This window comes from Oncorhynchus gorbuscha, unplaced genomic scaffold (genome assembly GCF_021184085.1).
Source record: "Oncorhynchus gorbuscha isolate QuinsamMale2020 ecotype Even-year unplaced genomic scaffold, OgorEven_v1.0 Un_scaffold_2164, whole genome shotgun sequence".
NCBI classification, from domain to species: Eukaryota; Metazoa; Chordata; class Actinopteri; order Salmoniformes; family Salmonidae; genus Oncorhynchus; species Oncorhynchus gorbuscha.
Window position 1 is genome coordinate 1 of NW_025746743.1, and position 19,245 is coordinate 19,245.

Below are 19,245 nucleotides of genomic sequence, written 5' to 3' on the forward strand. Positions count from 1 at the left end.
ACTGGTTCTAGTAATCATTTCAGTCAGTGTGACTGGTTCTAGTAATCATTTCAGTCAGTGTGACTGGTTCTAGTAATCATTTCAGTTAGTGTGACTGGTTCTAGTAATCATTTCAGTTAGTGTGACTGGTTCTAGTAATCATTTCAGTCAGTGTGGTTCTAGTAATCATTTCAGTTAGTGTGACTGGTTCTAGTAATCATTTCAGTGTGACTGGTTCTAGTAATCATTTCAGTAGTGTGACTCTTTCTAGTAATCACTGTGTTCTAGTAATCATTTCAGTTAGTGTGACTGGTTCTAGTAATCATTTTCAGTGTGACTCTTTCTAGTAATCATTTCAGTCAGTGTGACTGGTTCTAGTAATCATTTCAGTCAGTGTGACTGGTTCTAGTAATCATTTCAGTCAGTGTGACTGGTTCAGTAATAATTTCAGTGTGACTGGTTCTAGTAATCATTTCAGTTAGTGTGACTGGTTCTAGTAATCATTTCAGTTAGTGTGACTGGTTCTAGTAATCATTTCAGTTAGTGTGACTGGTTCTAGTAATCTAGTAATTTCACTGGTCAGTGTGACTGGTTCTAGTAATCATTTCAGTCAGTGTGACTCTTTCTAGTAATCATTTCAGTCAGTGTGACTGGTTCTAGTAATCATTTCAGTCAGTGTGACTGGTTCTAGTAATCATTTCCAGTAAATGACTAGTGGTTCTAGTAATAATTTCATTTGACTGGTTCAGTAATCATTTTCAGTGTGACTGGTTCTAGTAATCATTTCAGTAAGTGACTGGTTCTAGTAATCATTTCAGTCAGTGTGACTCTTTCTAGTAATAATTTCAGTTAGTGTGACTGGTTCTAGTCAGTCAGTGTGACTGGTTCTAGTAATCATTTCAGTGTGACTGGTTCTAGTAATCATTTCAGTCAGTGTGACTGGTTCTAGTAATCATTTCAGTTAGTGTGACTGGTTCTAGTAATCATTTCAGTTAGTGTGACTGGTTCTAGTAATCATTTCAGTCAGTTAGTGTGACTGGTTCTAGTAATCATTTCAGTGTGACTTTAGTAATCATTTCAGTCAGTGTGACTGGTTCTAGTAATCATTTCAGTTAGTGTGACTGGTTCTAGTAATCTTAAATAGTAATCAAGTGTAGTAATCATTTCAGTCAGTGTGACTGGTTCTAGTAATCATTTCAGTGTGACTCTTTCTAGTAATCATTTCAGTCAGTGTGACTGGTTCTAGTAATCATTTCAGTCAGTCAGTGTGACTGGTTCTAGTAATCATTTCAGTTAGTGTGACTGGCTCTAGTAATCATTTCAGTTAGTGTGACTGGTTCTAGTAATCATTTCAGTCAGTGTGACTGGTTCTAGTAATCATTTCAGTCAGTGTGACTGGTTCTAGTAATCATTTCAGTCAGTGTGACTGGTTCTAGTAATCATTTCAGTCAGTGTGACTGGCTCTAGTAATCATTTGGGCTCAATAATCAACTCTAAATGCTGTTGATTGATATCCATTATCCTCTATGTTGGATGACTGCCAATAACTAGGCTAATTAATTAAAGATTGTTCCTGTGTACCTTGAGGGATGTGTGGTTGGGTGATGCTGACAGAGTCTACCTTTAGGGATATGTGGTTGAGTTGGGTGATGCTGAAAAGGAATTAGTAAACAGTGTGTGAATATAATAGACAAAATATTTATTAAGAAATTATTTATCTTACATTCAGTCAGCATTTTAGGTTAGTTTTATCCTCTAGAAATCAAAGTGACAGACAGACAGACATGTAGACAGACAGAAGGACAGACAGAAGGACAGACAGAAGGACAGACATGTAGACAGACAGGCAGAGCGACAGCCAGACAGACAGACATGTAGACAGACAGAAGGACAGACAGGCACAGCGACAGCCAGACAGACAGGCAGAGCGACAGCCAGACAGACAGGCAGAGCGACAGCCAGACAGACAGGCAGAGCGACAGCCAGACAGACAGGCAGAGTGACAGCCAGACAGAGGGACAGCCAGACAGGCAGAGCGACAGCCAGACAGACAGGCAGAGTGACAGCCAGACAGAGGGACAGACAGACAGACAGGCAGAGCGACAGCCTGACAGACAGGCAGAGCGACAGCCAGACAGACAGGCAGAGCGACAGCCAGACAGACAGGCAGAGCGACAGCCAGACAGACAGGCAGAGCGACAGACAGACAGACAGGCAGAGCGACAGACAGACAGACAGGCAGAGCGACAGCCAGCCAGGCAGGCAGAGGGACAGCCAGCCAGACAGGCAGAGCGACAGCCAGACAGAGGGACAGCCAGACAGGCAGGCAGAGGGACAGCCAGACAGACAGGCAGAGCGACAGACAGACAGGCAGAGCAACAGCCAGACAGACAGGCAGAGCGACAGACAGACAGACAGGCAGAGCAACAGCCAGACAGACAGGCAGAGCAACAGCCAGACAGAGGGACAGCCAGACAGACAGGCAGAGCGACAGCCAGACAGGCAGAGCGACAGCCAGCCAGACAGGCAGAGGCTGTACAGCCATTGGGCAGACAGGTGAGGAGAGATGGGAGCCAGAATCATACAGGCCTCTGACCTTCCAGCCAGAACAGACAGGCTTCAGCCAAACACAACACAGCCAGGCCTGATTAAGGCAGAGCGACAGCCAGCCAGACAGACAGTGATAACAGCCAGCCAACTATATTTAAAGAGCTGTATAGCATTTATTGGGCTGAGTAGTGGTAAAGAGAGTCAGGGAGTTCAGAATCAAATGTCTCTGACCTTCACCACAGAACTAGACACACACACAACACAACACACACAGGCCTGATTAAGGCTTTTACACAGAAGCATCACTCAAGTGACAACACTTAGCAACTATATTTAAAGACAATACACATTTATTTCTATGGTAAAGAGAGTCAGACAGTTCAGTCAAACACACTCTCACACACACACCCTCTTTAATATGCAGCACAAACGCATGCAACATTAGACACACACATCATTGGTTTTCTATCCAATCATCATGTTGAGCAGATAATAAAGTTTAAATGAGAGTTCCTCTGTGTTTGATGGAAGAGCAGGAGGCAGAGAGGAGAGAGAGAGAGAGAGTCTCATGAGAGTTTCCCATTTGAATAAAAGTGATTTCGTAGTAAGAACCTCTGACGAATATAGATGCTCGGTGTCTTTGAATAAATACATCTCTCCCTTTTTCTCTCTCATCTACGAAACAGGATTAGTCTGGGATATTCACTAGAATAAATATATTTGCTCTTTACATTTCATTCTAATTTACACCTCTTGTTTGGTCCCCTGTTCCACAAAGAGAATAGCAACAAACTACATCTCTTCAGGGGTGAAAAACATCAGAACAGGAAGGAGAGATCACTTTAATATCCTAATATATCCTCTACCATTGTAGTGCTATGATAATAGCTCAGCTGTCTCTCTCCACCTAGCCTCCAGTAGAATCCCTCTTTCTCCACCTAGCCTCCAGTAGATTCCCTCTTTCTCCACCTAGCCTCCAGTAGAATCCCTCTTTCTTCCACCTAGCCTCCAGTAGAATCCCTCTTTCTTCCACCTAGCCTCCAGTAGAATCCCTCTTTCTCCACCTAGCCTCCAGTAGAATCCCTCTTTCTCCACCTAGCCTCCAGTAGATTCCCTCTTTCTCCACCTAGCCTCCAGTAGATTCCCTCTTTCTCCACCTAGCCTCCAGTAGATTCCCTCTTTCTTCCACCTAGCCTACAGTAGAATCCCTCTTTCTTCCACCTAGCCTCCAGTAGATTCCCTCTTTCTCCACCTAGCCTTACAGTAGCATCCCTCTTTCTTCCACCTAGCCTCCAGTAGAATCCCTCTTTCTCCACCTAGCCTCCAGTAGATTCCCTCTTTCTCCACCTAGCCTTACAGTAGCATCCCTCTTTCTTCCACCTAGCCTCCAGTAGATTCCCTCTTTCTCCACCTAGCCTCCAGTAGAATCCCTCTTTCTTCCACCTAGCCTCCAGTAGCATCCCTCTTTCTTCCACCTAGCCTCCAGTAGATTCCCTCTTTCTTCCACCTAGCCTCCAGTAGCATCCCTCTTTCTTCCACCTAGCCTCCAGTAGATTCCCTCTTTCTCCACCTAGCCTCCAGTAGATTCCCTCTTTCTTCCACCTAGCCTACAGTAGCATCCCTCTTTCTCCACCTAGCCTCCAGTAGATTCCCTCTTTCTCCACCTAGCCTCCAGTAGAATCCCTCTTTCTCCACCTAGCCTCCAGTAGATTCCCTCTTTCTCCACCTAGCCTACAGTAGCATCCCTCTTTCTTCCACCTAGCCTACAGTAGCATCCCTCTTTCTTCCACCTAGCCTCCAGTAGAATCCCTCTTTCTTCCACCTAGCCTCCAGTAGAATCCCTCTTTCTTCCACCTAGCCTACAGTAGCATCCCTCTTTCTTCCACCTAGCCTCCAGTAGAATCCCTCTTTCTTCCACCTAGCCTTACAGTAGCATCCCTCTTTCTTCCACCTAGCCTCCAGTAGAATCCCTCTTTCTTCCACCTAGCCTACAGTAGCATCACTCTTTCTTCCACCTAGCCTCCAGTAGAATCGCTCTTTCTTCCACCTAGCCTCCAGTAGAATCCCTCTTTCTTCCACCTAGCCTACAGTAGCATCCCTCTTTCTTCCACCTAGCCTCCAGTAGAATCCCTCTTTCTTCCACCTAGCCTCCAGTAGAATCCCTCTTTCTTCCACCTAGCCTCCAGTAGAATCCCTCTTTCTTCCACCTAGCCTACAGTAGCATCCCTCTTTCTTCCACCTAGCCTACAGTAGCATCCCTCTTTCTTCCACCTAGCCTCCAGTATAATCCCTCTTTCTTCCACCTAGCCTCCAGTAGAATCCCTCTTTCTTCCACCTAGCCTACAGTAGAATCCCTCTTTCTTCCACCTAGCCTCCAGTAGAATCCCTCTTTCTTCCACCTAGCCTCCAGTAGAATCCCTCTTTCTTCCACCTAGAAACCTTGACAGAAAATAGCATACCTCTTTCTTCCACCTAGCCTTATAGTAGCATCCCAGACTCTCATCAACAACTTTTATTTTGAAAGATTCCTTGTTGATGGCATGTTGTTTTAAGATGTGTGAAAAGACAGGTTTGATTTCAGAAGGGAACCTGAAGAGAAAACATTCATTTCTCTACACTAAATAAGTAGCAGTACGTCAGACGATTTGCTCTTTAGCCCGAGGCCCTCTCCCTCATACACAGGGATTATGTTAATGAGGGCACATTATCCTGGATTGTTCAGAAATACATTACCTAGAAAATACACACGTCTCAAGACATTTCTGTCTGCAACCTTCCAGATCATTACAGAACGTCTGCTGAAAGTGCCCCCAGCCAGGCCTTACCTTCTCTGTTAGCTGCGGTTTAGAATTTACCTCGTCTGTGAGCTGCTAGCTGTGGTTTGTAACTCACCTCGTCTGTGAGCTGCTAGCTGTGGTTTGTAACTCACCTCGTCTGTTAGCTGCTAGCTGTGGTTTGTAACTCACCTCGTCTGTTAGCTGCTAGCTGTGGTTTGTAACTCACCTCGTCTGTTAGCTGTGGTTTGTAACTCACCTCGTCTGTTAGCTGCTAGCTGTGGTTTGTAACTCACCTCGTCTGTTAGCTGTGGTTTGTAACTCACCTCATCTGTTAGCTGTGGTTTGTAACTCACCTCGTCTGTTAGCTGCTAGCTGTGGTTTGTAACTCACCTCTGTTAGCTGCTAGCTGGTTAGCTGCTAGCTGCTGTGGTTTGTAACTCACCTCGTCTGTTAGCTGCTAGCTGTGGTTTGTAACTCACCTCGTCTGTTAGCTGCTAGCTGTGGTTTGTAACTCACCTCGTCTGTTAGCTGCTAGCTGTGGTTTGTAACTCACCTCGTCTGTTAGCTGCTAGCTTCTTCACCAGGTCAGACTGTTGTTTCAACACTGAGTGTAGAGAGGAGATCTCAGTGGCCAGGGCCTCATAGGACTGTAGAACTGCCTTATCGCTGTAGAATAACAACACAAGACTACAATGAGAGAAGATGACAGGACAACACTCCTACATTCATCTACAGGACCATTTACATTTGCACAATACATACTTAAAATCAGGAATACACAGATTGTTATATTTGTGGAAACAGTAATGCTGCCACTTTCCCCTGCAGTTCCAGAATATTAAAAATAAATAAATCAAAATACATTTAATTGATAGAAGAAAAATCCTTTAACATTATATGTTAACGCAAAGACCTAAATGTATATTTTCTATTATAGGGTCAAGATGCACAAGACAAGGGGCCTCGCGGGTGGCGCGGAAGACTGGAAGACTGCCTTGTAGAGGAGCACAGATGTCATGAACACTTCGACTTAAACCGGACTCAGCAGAGAGAGAGACCACGGGATAAAAAATAAAATCTACAACGTTACTGATTTTCTACTGAATTATAACATATTTATTTGCCAAGTGCTTTTCAAACCTTACACTTACAAAAATAAAAAGATGCTCGGCTTAAAAGATTTCTCTGTGAGATTCACAGGATGGAGAAGGAATCGTTTCAGGCACCTGTTCGGTGTGATAAAAGGCCATTACTTTGTTCTCTATGAATAAAACTCTGGGTCTGTAGCACCAACTAGTGGACATAATAATGTACTGGAGGTCCAAATGAGATCAAATGAGATCCTTTGTATTTGTCAAACGCTCCTGATACACACAGCTGTAGTGGACTTTACAGTGAAGTGCTTCTTCACCAGACATTTCCCAACCATGCAGAGTTTAAGTATGAAACATTTGCTAAATACACTAGAAAATAGTCACACAATAAAATAAGGAGACTATATACAAGGAGTACAGAGTCACTGTGCAGGGGTACCAGGTAGTAATGAGACTATATACAAGGAGTACAGAGTCACTGTGCAGGGGTACCAGGTAGTAATGAGACTATATACAAGGAGTACAGAGTCACTGTGCAGGGGTACCAGGTAGTAATGAGACTATATACAAGGAGTACAGAGTCACTGTGCAGGGGTACCAGGTAGTAATGAGACTATATACAAGGAGTACAGAGTCACTGTGCAGGGGTACCAGGTAGTAATGAGACTATATACAAGGAGTACAGAGTCACTGTGCAGGGGTACCAGGTAGTAATGAGACTATATACAAGGAGTACAGAGTCACTGTGCAGGGGTACCAGGTAGTAATGAGACTATATACAAGGAGTACAGAGTCACTGTGCAGGGGTACCAGGTAGTAATGAGACTATATACAAGGAGTACAGAGTCACTGTGCAGGGGTACCAGGTAGTAATGAGACTATATACAAGGAGTACAGAGTCACTGTGCAGGGGTACCAGGTAGTAATGAGACTATATACAAGGAGTACAGAGTCACTGTGCAGGGGTACCAGGTAGTAATGAGACTATATACAAGGAGTACAGAGTCACTGTGCAGGGGTACCAGGTAGTAATGAGACTATATACAAGGAGTACAGAGTCACTGTGCAGGGGTACCAGGTAGTAATGAGACTATATACAAGGAGTACAGAGTCACTGTGCAGGGGTACCAGGTAGTAATGAGACTATATACAAGGAGTACAGAGTCACTGTGCAGGGGTACCAGGTAGTAATGAGACTATATACAAGGAGTACAGAGTCACTGTGCAGGGGTACCAGGTAGTAATGAGACTATATACAAGGAGTACAGAGTCACTGTGCAGGGGTACCAGGTAGTAATGAGACTATATACAAGGAGTACAGAGTCACTGTGCAGGGGTACCAGGTAGTAATGAGACTATATACAAGGAGTACAGAGTCACTGTGCAGGGGTACCAGGTAGTAATGAGACTATATACAAGGAGTACAGAGTCACTGTGCAGGGGTACCAGGTAGTAATGAGACTATATACAAGGAGTACAGAGTCACTGTGCAGGGGTACCAGGTAGTAATGAGACTATATACAAGGAGTACAGAGTCACTGTGCAGGGGTACCAGGTAGTAATGAGACTATATACAAGGAGTACAGAGTCACTGTGCAGGGGTACCAGGTAGTAATGAGACTATATACAAGGAGTACAGAGTCACTGTGCAGGGGTACCAGGTAGTAATGAGACTATATACAAGGAGTACAGAGTCACTGTGCAGGGGTACCAGGTAGTAATGAGACTATATACAAGGAGTACAGAGTCACTGTGCAGGGGTACCAGGTAGTAATGAGACTATATACAAGGAGTACAGAGTCACTGTGCAGGGGTACCAGGTAGTAATGAGACTATATACAAGGAGTACAGAGTCACTGTGCAGGGGTACCAGGTAGTAATGAGACTATATACAAGGAGTACAGAGTCACTGTGCAGGGGTACCAGGTAGTAATGAGACTATATACAAGGAGTACAGAGTCACTGTGCAGGGGTAACAGGTAGTAATGAGACTATATACAAGGAGTACAGAGTCACTGTGCAGGGGTACCAGGTAGTAATGAGACTATATACAAGGAGTACAGAGTCACTGTGCAGGGGTACCAGGTAGTAATGAGACTATATACAAGGAGTACAGAGTCACTGTGCAGGGGTACCAGGTAGTAATGAGACTATATACAAGGAGTACAGAGTCACTGTGCAGGGGTACCAGGTAGTAATGAGACTATATACAAGGAGTACAGAGTCACTGTGCAGGGTACCAGGTAGTAATGAGACTATATACAAGGAGTACAGAGTCACTGTGCAGGGGTACCAGGTAGTAATGAGACTATATACAAGGAGTACAGAGTCACTGTGCAGGGGTACCAGGTAGTAATGAGACTATATACAAGGAGTACAGAGTCACTGTGCAGGGGTACCAGGTAGTAATGAGACTATATACAAGGAGTACAGAGTCACTGTGCAGGGGTACCAGGTAGTAATGAGACTATATACAAGGAGTACAGAGTCACTGTGCAGGGGTACCAGGTAATGAGACTATATGAGACAGAGTCACTGTGCAGGGGTACAAGTAATGAGACTATATACAAGAGTACAGAGTCTGTGCAGGGGTACCAGGTAGTAATGAGACTATATACAAGGAGTACAGAGTCACTGTGCAGGGGTACCAGGTAGTAATGAGACTATATACAAGGAGTACAGAGTCACTGTGCAGGGGTACCAGGTAGTAATGAGACTATATACAAGGAGTACAGAGTCACTGTGCAGGGGTACCAGGTAGTAATGAGACTATATACAAGGAGTACAGAGTCACTGTGCAGGGGTACCAGGTAGTAATGAGACTATATACAAGGAGTACAGAGTCACTGTGCAGGGGTACCAGGTAGTAATGAGACTATATACAAGGAGTACAGAGTTACTGTGCAGGGGTACCAGGTAGTAATGAGACTATATACAAGGAGTACAGAGTCACTGTGCAGGGGTACCAGGTAGTAATGAGACTATATACAAGGAGTACAGAGTCACTGTGCAGGGGTACCAGGTAGTAATGAGACTATATACAAGGAGTACAGAGTCACTGTGCAGGGGTACCAGGTAGTAATGAGACTATATACAAGGAGTACAGAGTCACTGTGCAGGGGTACCAGGTAGTAATGAGACTATATACAAGGAGTACAGAGTCACTGTGCAGGGGTACCAGGTAGTGAGAATGAGACTATATACAAGGAGTACAGAGTACTGTGCAGGGGTACCAGGTAGTAATGAGACTATATACAAGGAGTACAGAGTCACTGTGCAGGGGTACCAGGTAGTAATGAGACTATATACAAGGAGTACAGAGTCACTGTGCAGGGGTACCAGGTAGTAATGAGACTATATACAAGGAGTACCAGTACAGAGTCACTGTGCAGGGGTACCAGGTAGTAATGAGACTATATACAAGGAGTACAGAGTCACTGTGCAGGGGTACCAGGTAGTAATGAGACTATATACAAGGAGTACAGAGTCACTGTGCAGGGGTACCAGGTAGTAATGAGACTATATACAAGGAGTACCAGTACAGAGTCACAGGGGTACCAGGTAGTAATGAGACTATATACAAGGAGTACAGAGTCACTGGGGTACCAGGTAGTAATGAGACTATATACAAGGAGTACAGAGTCACTGTGCAGGGGTACCAGGTAGTAATGAGACTATATACAAGGAGTACAGAGTCACTGTGCAGGGGTACCAGGTAGTAATGAGACTATATACAAGGAGTACAGAGTCACTGTGCAGGGGTACCAGGTAGTAATGAGACTATATACAAGGAGTACAGAGTCACTGTGCAGGGGTACCAGGTAGTAATGAGACTATATACAAGGAGTACAGAGTCACTGTGCAGGGGTACCAGGTAGTAATGAGACTATATACAAGAGTACCAGTACAGAGTCACTGTGCAGGGGTACCAGGTAGTAATGAGACTATATACAAGGAGTACAGAGTCACTGTGCAGGGGTACCAGGTAGTAATGAGACTATATACAAGGAGTACAGAGTCACTGTGCAGGGGTACCAGGTAGTAATGAGACTATATACAAGGAGTACAGAGTCACTGTGCAGGGGTACCAGGTAGTAATGAGACTATATACAAGGAGTACAGAGTCACTGTGCAGGGGTACCAGGTAGTAATGAGACTATATACAAGGAGTACAGAGTCACTGTGCAGGGGTACCAGGTAGTAATGAGACTATATACAAGGAGTACAGAGTCACTGTGCAGGGGTACCAGGTAGTAATGAGACTATATACAAGGAGTACAGAGTCACTGTGCAGGGGTACCAGGTAGTAATGAGACTATATACAAGGAGTACCAGTACAGAGTCACTGTGCAGGGGTACCAGGTAGTAATGAGACTATATACAAGGAGTACAGAGTCACTGTGCAGGGGTACCAGGTAGTAATGAGACTATATACAAGGAGTACAGAGTCACTGTGCAGGGGTACCAGGTAGTAATGAGACTATATACAAGGAGTACAGAGTCACTGTGCAGGGGTACCAGGTAGTAATGAGACTATATACAAGGAGTACAGAGTCACTGTGCAGGGGTACCAGGTAGTAATGAGACTATATACAAGGAGTACAGAGTCACTGTGCAGGGGTACCAGGTAGTAATGAGACTATATACAAGGAGTACAGAGTCACTGTGCAGGGGTACCAGGTAGTAATGAGACTATATACAAGGACAAGAGTCACTGTGCAGGGGTACCAGGTAGTAATGAGACAGAGTCACTGTGCAGGGGTACCAGGTAGTAATGAGACTATATACAAGGAGTACAGAGTCACTGTGCAGGGGTACCAGGTAGTAATGAGACTATATACAAGGAGTACAGAGTCACTGTGCAGGGGTACCAGGTAGTAATGAGACTATATACAAGGGGTACCAGGTAGTAATGAGACTATATACAAGGAGTACAGAGTCACTGTGCAGGGGTACCAGGTAGTAATGAGACTATATACAAGGAGTACAGAGTCACTGTGCAGGGGTACCAGGTAGTAATGAGACTATATACAAGGAGTACAGAGTCACTGTGCAGGGGTACCAGGTAGTAATGAGACTATATACAAGGAGTACAGAGTCACTGTGCAGGGGTACCAGGTAGTAATGAGACTATATACAAGGAGTACAGAGTCACTGTGCAGGGGTACCAGGTAGTAATGAGACTATATACAAGGAGTACAGAGTCACTGTGCAGGGGTACCAGGTAGTAATGAGACTATATACAAGGAGTACAGAGTCACTGTGCAGGGGTACCAGGTAGTAATGAGACTATATACAAGGAGTACAGAGTCACTGTGCAGGGGTACCAGGTAGTAATGAGACTATATACAAGGAGTACAGAGTCACTGTGCAGGGGTACCAGGTAGTAATGAGACTATATACAAGGAGTACAGAGTCACTGTGCAGGGGTACCAGGTAGTAATGAGACTATATACAAGGAGTACAGAGTCACTGTGCAGGGGTACCAGGTAGTAATGAGACTATATACAAGGAGTACAGAGTCACTGTGCAGGGGTACCAGGTAGTAATGAGACTATATACAAGGAGTACAGAGTCACTGTGCAGGGGTACCAGGTAGTAATGAGACTATATACAAGGAGTACAGAGTCACTGTGCAGGGGTACCAGGTAGTAATGAGACTATATACAAGGAGTACAGAGTCACTGTGCAGGGGTACCAGGTAGTAATGAGACTATATACAAGGAGTACAGAGTCACTGTGCAGGGGTACCAGGTAGTAATGAGACTATATACAAGGAGTACAGAGTCACTGTGCAGGGGTACCAGGTAGTAATGAGACTATATACAAGGAGTACAGAGTCACTGTGCAGGGGTACCAGGTAGTAATGAGACTATATACAAGGAGTACAGAGTCACTGTGCAGGGGTACCAGGTAGTAATGAGACTATATACAAGGAGTACAGAGTCACTGTGCAGGGGTACCAGGTAGTAATGAGACTATATACAAGGAGTACAGAGTCACTGTGCAGGGGTACCAGGTAGTAATGAGACTATATACAAGGAGTACAGAGTCACTGTGCAGGGGTACCAGGTAGTAATGAGACTATATACAAGGAGTACAGAGTTACTGTGCAGGGGTACCAGGTAGTAATGAGACTATATACAAGGAGTACAGAGTCACTGTGCAGGGGTACCAGGTAGTAATGAGACTATATACAAGGAGTACAGAGTCACTGTGCAGGGGTACCAGGTAGTAATGAGACTATATACAAGGAGTACAGAGTCACTGTGCAGGGGTACCAGGTAGTAATGAGACTATATACAAGGAGTACAGAGTCACTGTGCAGGGGTACCAGGTAGTAATGAGACTATATACAAGGAGTACAGAGTCACTGTGCAGGGGTACCAGGTAGTAATGAGACTATATACAAGGAGTACAGAGTCACTGTGCAGGGGTACCAGGTAGTAATGAGACTATATACAAGGAGTACAGAGTCACTGTGCAGGGGTACCAGGTAGTAATGAGACTATATACAAGGAGTACAGAGTCACTGTGCAGGGGTACCAGGTAGTAATGAGACTATATACAAGGAGTACAGAGTCACTGTGCAGGGGTACCAGGTAGTAATGAGACTATATACAAGGAGTACAGAGTCACTGTGCAGGGGTACCAGGTAGTAATGAGACTATATACAAGGAGTACAGAGTCACTGTGCAGGGGTACCAGGTAGTAATGAGACTATATACAAGGAGTACAGAGTCACTGTGCAGGGGTACCAGGTAGTAATGAGACTATATACAAGGAGTACAGAGTCAGTCACAGGTAGTAATGAGACTATATACAGGGGGTACCAGGTAGTAATGAGACTATATACAAGGAGTACAGAGTCACTGTGCAGGGGTACCAGGTAGTAATGAGACTATATACAAGGAGTACAGAGTCACTGTGCAGGGGTACCAGGTAGTAATGAGACTATATACAAGGAGTACAGAGTCACTGTGCAGGGGTACCAGGTAGTAATGAGACTATATACAAGGAGTACAGAGTCACTGTGCAGGGGTACCAGGTAGTAATGAGACTATATACAAGGAGTACAGAGTCACTGTGCAGGGGTACCAGGTAGTAATGAGACTATATACAAGGAGTACAGAGTCACTGTGCAGGGGTACCAGGTAGTAATGAGACTATATACAAGGAGTACAGAGTCACTGTGCAGGGGTACCAGGTAGTAATGAGACTATATACAAGGAGTACAGAGTCACTGTGCAGGGGTACCAGGTAGTAATGAGACTATATACAAGGAGTACAGAGTCACTGTGCAGGGTACCAGGTAGTAATGAGACTATATACAAGGAGTACAGAGTCACTGTGCAGGGGTACCAGGTAGTAATGAGACTATATACAAGGAGTACAGAGTCACTGTGCAGGGGTACCAGGTAGTAATGAGACTATATACAAGGAGTACAGAGTCACTGTGCAGGGGTACCAGGTAGTAATGAGACTATATACAAGGAGTACAGAGTCACTGTGCAGGGGTACCAGGTAGTAATGAGACTATATACAAGGAGTACAGAGTCACTGTGCAGGGGTACCAGGTAGTAATGAGACTATATACAAGGAGTACAGAGTCACTGTGCAGGGGTACCAGGTAGTAATGAGACTATATACAAGGAGTACAGAGTCACTGTGCAGGGGTACCAGGTAGTAATGAGACTATATACAAGGAGTACAGAGTCACTGTGCAGGGGTACCAGGTAGTAATGAGACTATATACAAGGAGTACAGAGTCACTGTGCAGGGGTACCAGGTAGTAATGAGACTATATACAAGGAGTACAGAGTCACTGTGCAGGGGTACCAGGTAGTAATGAGACTATATACAAGGAGTACAGAGTCACTGTGCAGTACCAGTACAGGTCACTGTGCAGGGGTACCAGTAATGAGACTATATACAAGGAGTACAGAGTCACTGTGCAGGGGTACCAGGTAGTAATGAGACTATATACAAGGAGTACAGAGTCACTGTGCAGGGGTACCAGGTAGTAATGAGACTATATACAAGGAGTACAGAGTCACTGTGCAGGGGTACCAGGTAGTAATGAGACTATATACAAGGAGTACAGAGTCACTGTGCAGGGGTACCAGGTAGTAATGAGACTATATACAAGGAGTACAGAGTCACTGTGCAGGGGTACCAGGTAGTAATGAGACTATATACAAGGAGTACAGAGTCACTGTGCAGGGTACCAGGTAGTAATGAGACTATATACAAGGAGTACAGAGTCACTGTGCAGGGGTACCAGGTAGTAATGAGACTATATACAAGGAGTACAGAGTCACTGTGCAGGGGTGAGACCAGGTAGTAATGAGACTATATACAAGGAGTACAGAGTCACTGTGCAGGGGTACCAGGTAGTAATGAGACTATATACAAGGAGTACAGAGTCACTGTGCAGGGGTACCAGGTAGTAATGAGACTATATACAAGGAGTACAGAGTCACTGTGCAGGGGTACCAGGTAGTAATGAGACTATATACAAGGAGTACAGAGTCACTGTGCAGGGGTACCAGGTAGTAATGAGACTATATACAAGGAGTACAGAGTCACTGTGCAGGGGTACCAGGTAGTAATGAGACTATATACAAGGAGTACAGAGTCACTGTGCAGGGGTACCAGGTAGTAATGAGACTATATACAAGGAGTACCAGTACAGAGTCAGGGGTACCAGGTAGTAATGAGACTATATACAAGGAGTACAGAGTCACTTTGCAGGGGTACCAGGTAGTAATGAGACTATATACAAGGAGTACTAGTACAGAGTCACTGTACAGGGGTACCAGGTAGTAATGAGACTATATACAAGGAGTACAGAGTCACTGTGCAGGGGTACCAGGTAGTAATGAGACTATATACAAGGAGTACAGAGTCACTGTGCAGGGGTACCAGGTAGTAATGAGACTATATACAAGGAGTACAGAGTCACTGTGCAGGGGTACCAGGTAGTAATGAGACTATATACAAGGAGTACAGAGTCACTGTGCAGGGGTACCAGGTAGTAATGAGACTATATACAAGGAGTACAGAGTCACTGTGCAGGGGTACCAGGTACCAGTAATGAGACTATATACAAGGAGTACAGAGTCACTGTGCAGGGGTACCAGGTAGTAATGAGACTATATACCAGGTAGTAATGAGACTATATACAAGAGAGTACAGAGTCACTGTGCAGGGGTACCAGGTAGTAATGAGACTATATACAAGGAGTACAGAGTCACTGTGCAGGGGTACCAGGTAGTAATGAGACTATATACAAGGAGTACAGAGTCACAGGTAGTAATGAGACTATATACAGGGAGTACCAGGTAGTAATGAGACTATATACAAGGAGTACAGAGTCACTGTGCAGGGGTACCAGGTAGTAATGAGACTATATACAAGGAGTACAGAGTCACTGTGCAGGGGTACCAGGTAGTAATGAGACTATATACAAGGAGTACAGAGTCACTGTGCAGGGGTACCAGGTAGTAATGAGACTATATACAAGGAGTACAGAGTCACTGTGCAGGGGTACCAGGTAGTAATGAGACTATATACAAGGAGTATAGAGTCACTGTGCAGGGGTACCAGGTAGTAATGAGACTATATACAAGGAGTACAGAGTCACTGTGCAGGGGTACCAGGTAGTAATGAGACTATATACAAGGAGTACAGAGTCACTGTGCAGGGGTACCAGGTAGTAATGAGACTATATACAAGGAGTACAGAGTCACTGTGCAGGGGTACCAGGTAGTAATGAGACTATATACAAGGAGTACAGAGTCACTGTGCAGGGGTATCAGGTAGTAATGAGACTATATACAAGGAGTACAGAGTCACTGTGCAGGGGTACCAGGTAGTAATGAGACTATATACAAGGAGTACAGAGTTACTGTGCAGTGGTACCAGGTAGTAATGAGACTATATACAAGGAGTACAGAGTCACTGTGCAGTGGTACCAGGTAGTAATGAGACTATATACAAGGAGTACAGAGTCACTGTGCAGTGGTACCAGGTAGTAATGAGACTATATACAAGGAGTACAGAGTCACTGTGCAGTGGTACCAGGTAGTAATGAGACTATATACAAGGAGTACAGAGTCACTGTGCAGGGGTACCAGGTAGTAATGAGACTATATACAAGGAGTACAGAGTCACTGTGCAGGGGTACCAGGTAGTAATGAGACTATATACAAGGAGTACAGAGTCACTGTGCAGGGGTACCAGGTAGTAATGAGACTATATACAAGGAGTACAGAGTCACTGTGCAGGGGTACCAGGTAGTAATGAGACTATATACAAGGAGTACAGAGTTACTGTGCAGGGGTACCAGGTAGTAATGAGACTATATACAAGGAGTACAGAGTCACTGTGCAGGGGTACCAGGTAGTAATGAGACTATATACAAGGAGTACAGAGTCACTGTGCAGGGGTACCAGGTAGTAATGAGACTATATACAAGGAGTACCAGGTAGTAATGAGTACAGAGTCACTGTGCAGGGGTACCAGGTAGTAATGAGACTATATACAAGGAGTACAGAGTCACTGTGCAGGGGTACCAGGTAGTAATGAGACTATATACAAGGAGTACAGAGTCACTGTGCAGGGGTACCAGGTAGTAATGAGACTATATACAAGAGAGTACAGAGTCACTGTGCAGGGGTACCAGGTAGTAATGAGACTATATACAAGGAGTACAGAGTTACTGTGCAGGGGTACCAGGTAGTAATGAGACTATATACAAGGAGTACAGAGTCACTGTGCAGGGGTACCAGGTAGTAATGAGACTATATACAAGGAGTACCAGTACAGAGTCACTGTGCAGGGGTACCAGGTAGTAATGAGACTATATACAAGGAGTACAGAGTTACTGTGCAGGGGTAACAGGTAGTAATGAGACTATATACAAGGAGTACAGAGTCACTGTGCAGGGGTACCAGGTAGTAATGAGACTATATACAAGGAGTACAGAGTCACTGTGCAGGGGTACCAGGTAGTAATGAGACTATATACAAGGAGTAGAGTCACTGTGCAGGGGGTACCAGGTAGTAATGAGACTATATACAAGGAGTACCAGTACAGAGTCACTGTACAGAGTCAGGGGTACCAGGTAGTAATGAGACTATATACAAGGAGTACAGAGTCACTTTGCAGGGGTACCAGGTAGTAATGAGACTATATACAAGGAGTACTAGTACAGAGTCACTGTACAGGGGTACCAGGTAGTAATGAGACTATATACAAGGAGTACAGAGTCACTGTGCAGGGGTACCAGGTAGTAATGAGACTATATACAAGGAGTACAGAGTCACTGTGCAGGGGTACCAGGTAGTAATGAGACTATATACAAGGGGTACCAGGTAGTAATGAGACTATATACAAGGAGTACAGAGTCACTGTGCAGGGGTACCAGGTAGTAATGAGACTATATACAAGGAGTACCAGTACAGAGTCACTGTGCAGGGGTACCAGGTAGTAATGAGACTATATACAAGGAGTACAGAGTCACTGTGCAGGGGTACCAGGTAGTAATGAGACTATATACAAGGAGTACAGAGTCACTGTGCAGGGGTACCAGGTAGTAATGAGACTATATACAAGGAGTACAGAGTCACTGTGCAGGGGTACCAGGTAGTAATGAGACTATATACAAGGAGTACAGAATCACTGTGCAGGGGTACCAGGTAGTAATGAGACTATATACTCAGACGAGTTTCTTATTGAAAGTGAACCCTGTTGCTAGGTAAACTACAGACATAGATTTTCCCGGCTCTGAGGTAAACAAGTCTTTTGTCTCCACCTGGTGGCTGGTGTATGGCATCTACACAATGACAGGTGTTTCAAATGGGGCTAAATTCTGCTTCAATTTATTGAGTGAGATCTTTCCCCCCCTGGTGTCAAACCTGAAGAAGTATTTCTGATGAGATGAAGGACATACCTGGGGTTGGACTCCACGTGATTCTGGTCACAGTCAGTTCCAGAAGAATCCTAGGAAGAGGTCATCAAAAGAGTTAGAAATGAAACCCTAGAATAAGAGTGTAGTTCACAGACCATGTCTGGAAAAGAAAGCCCGGCAATCTACACCGGCATTCTGGTTGATCCACAATGTGTGTTCATGGACCGCAAACAAAGGTTTCTGGGTCAACAGACCTTCACCAGGGTTTTGGGTCAACAGACCTTCACCAGGGTTTTGGGTCAACAGACCGTCACCAGGGGTTTTGGGTCAACAGACCTTCACCAGGGGTTTTGGGTCAACAGACCTTCACCAGGGGTTTTGGGTCAACAGACCGTCACCAGGGGTTTTGGGTCAACAGACCTTCACCAGGGGTTTTGGGTCAACAGACCTTCACCAGGGGTTTTGGGTCAACAGACCTTCACCAGGGGTTTTGGGTCAACAGACCTTCACCATGGTTTTGGGTCAACAGACCTTCACCATGGTTTTGGGTCAACAGACCTTCACCATGGTTTTTGGGTCAACAGACCTTCACCAGGGTTTTTGGGTCAACAGACCTTCACCAGGGGTTTTGGGTCAACAGACCTTCACCAGGGGTTTTGGGTCAACAGACCTTCACCAGGGGTTTTGGGTAAACAGACCTTCACCAGGGGTTTTGGGTCAACAGACCTTCACTGGGTTTCTGGGTCAACAGACCTTCACACTAGTTCTATATCCCCAGGGTAGTCTTACCCCACAGTGTCCCTGTCAGTCGGTTCTTCTCCAGAGTCATCCTCTCCAACTCCTCCTGCAGCGTATGCATCTTCAGGTCACTGTTGATCCTGTCCACCTGCCAGTAGTCCTGAGTACTGGTTAGAGACTTGGGAGAAACGTT

At 44.9% G+C, this 19,245-nt stretch overlaps 1 long non-coding RNA gene across 1 annotated transcript; it reads right to left on the minus strand.

The window, feature by feature from the left end:
- Nucleotides 1-1,554: 1,554 nt before the first annotated feature.
- Nucleotides 1,555-19,118, minus strand: LOC124025090. The gene is made up of 4 exons (XR_006837149.1): nucleotides 19,104-19,118; nucleotides 18,357-18,406; nucleotides 5,860-5,972; nucleotides 1,555-1,631 (listed from the first exon to the last, which is right to left on the minus strand). It is a non-coding gene; the product is annotated as an uncharacterized LOC124025090 (long non-coding RNA).
- Between the last annotated feature and the right edge of the window lie 127 nt (nucleotides 19,119-19,245).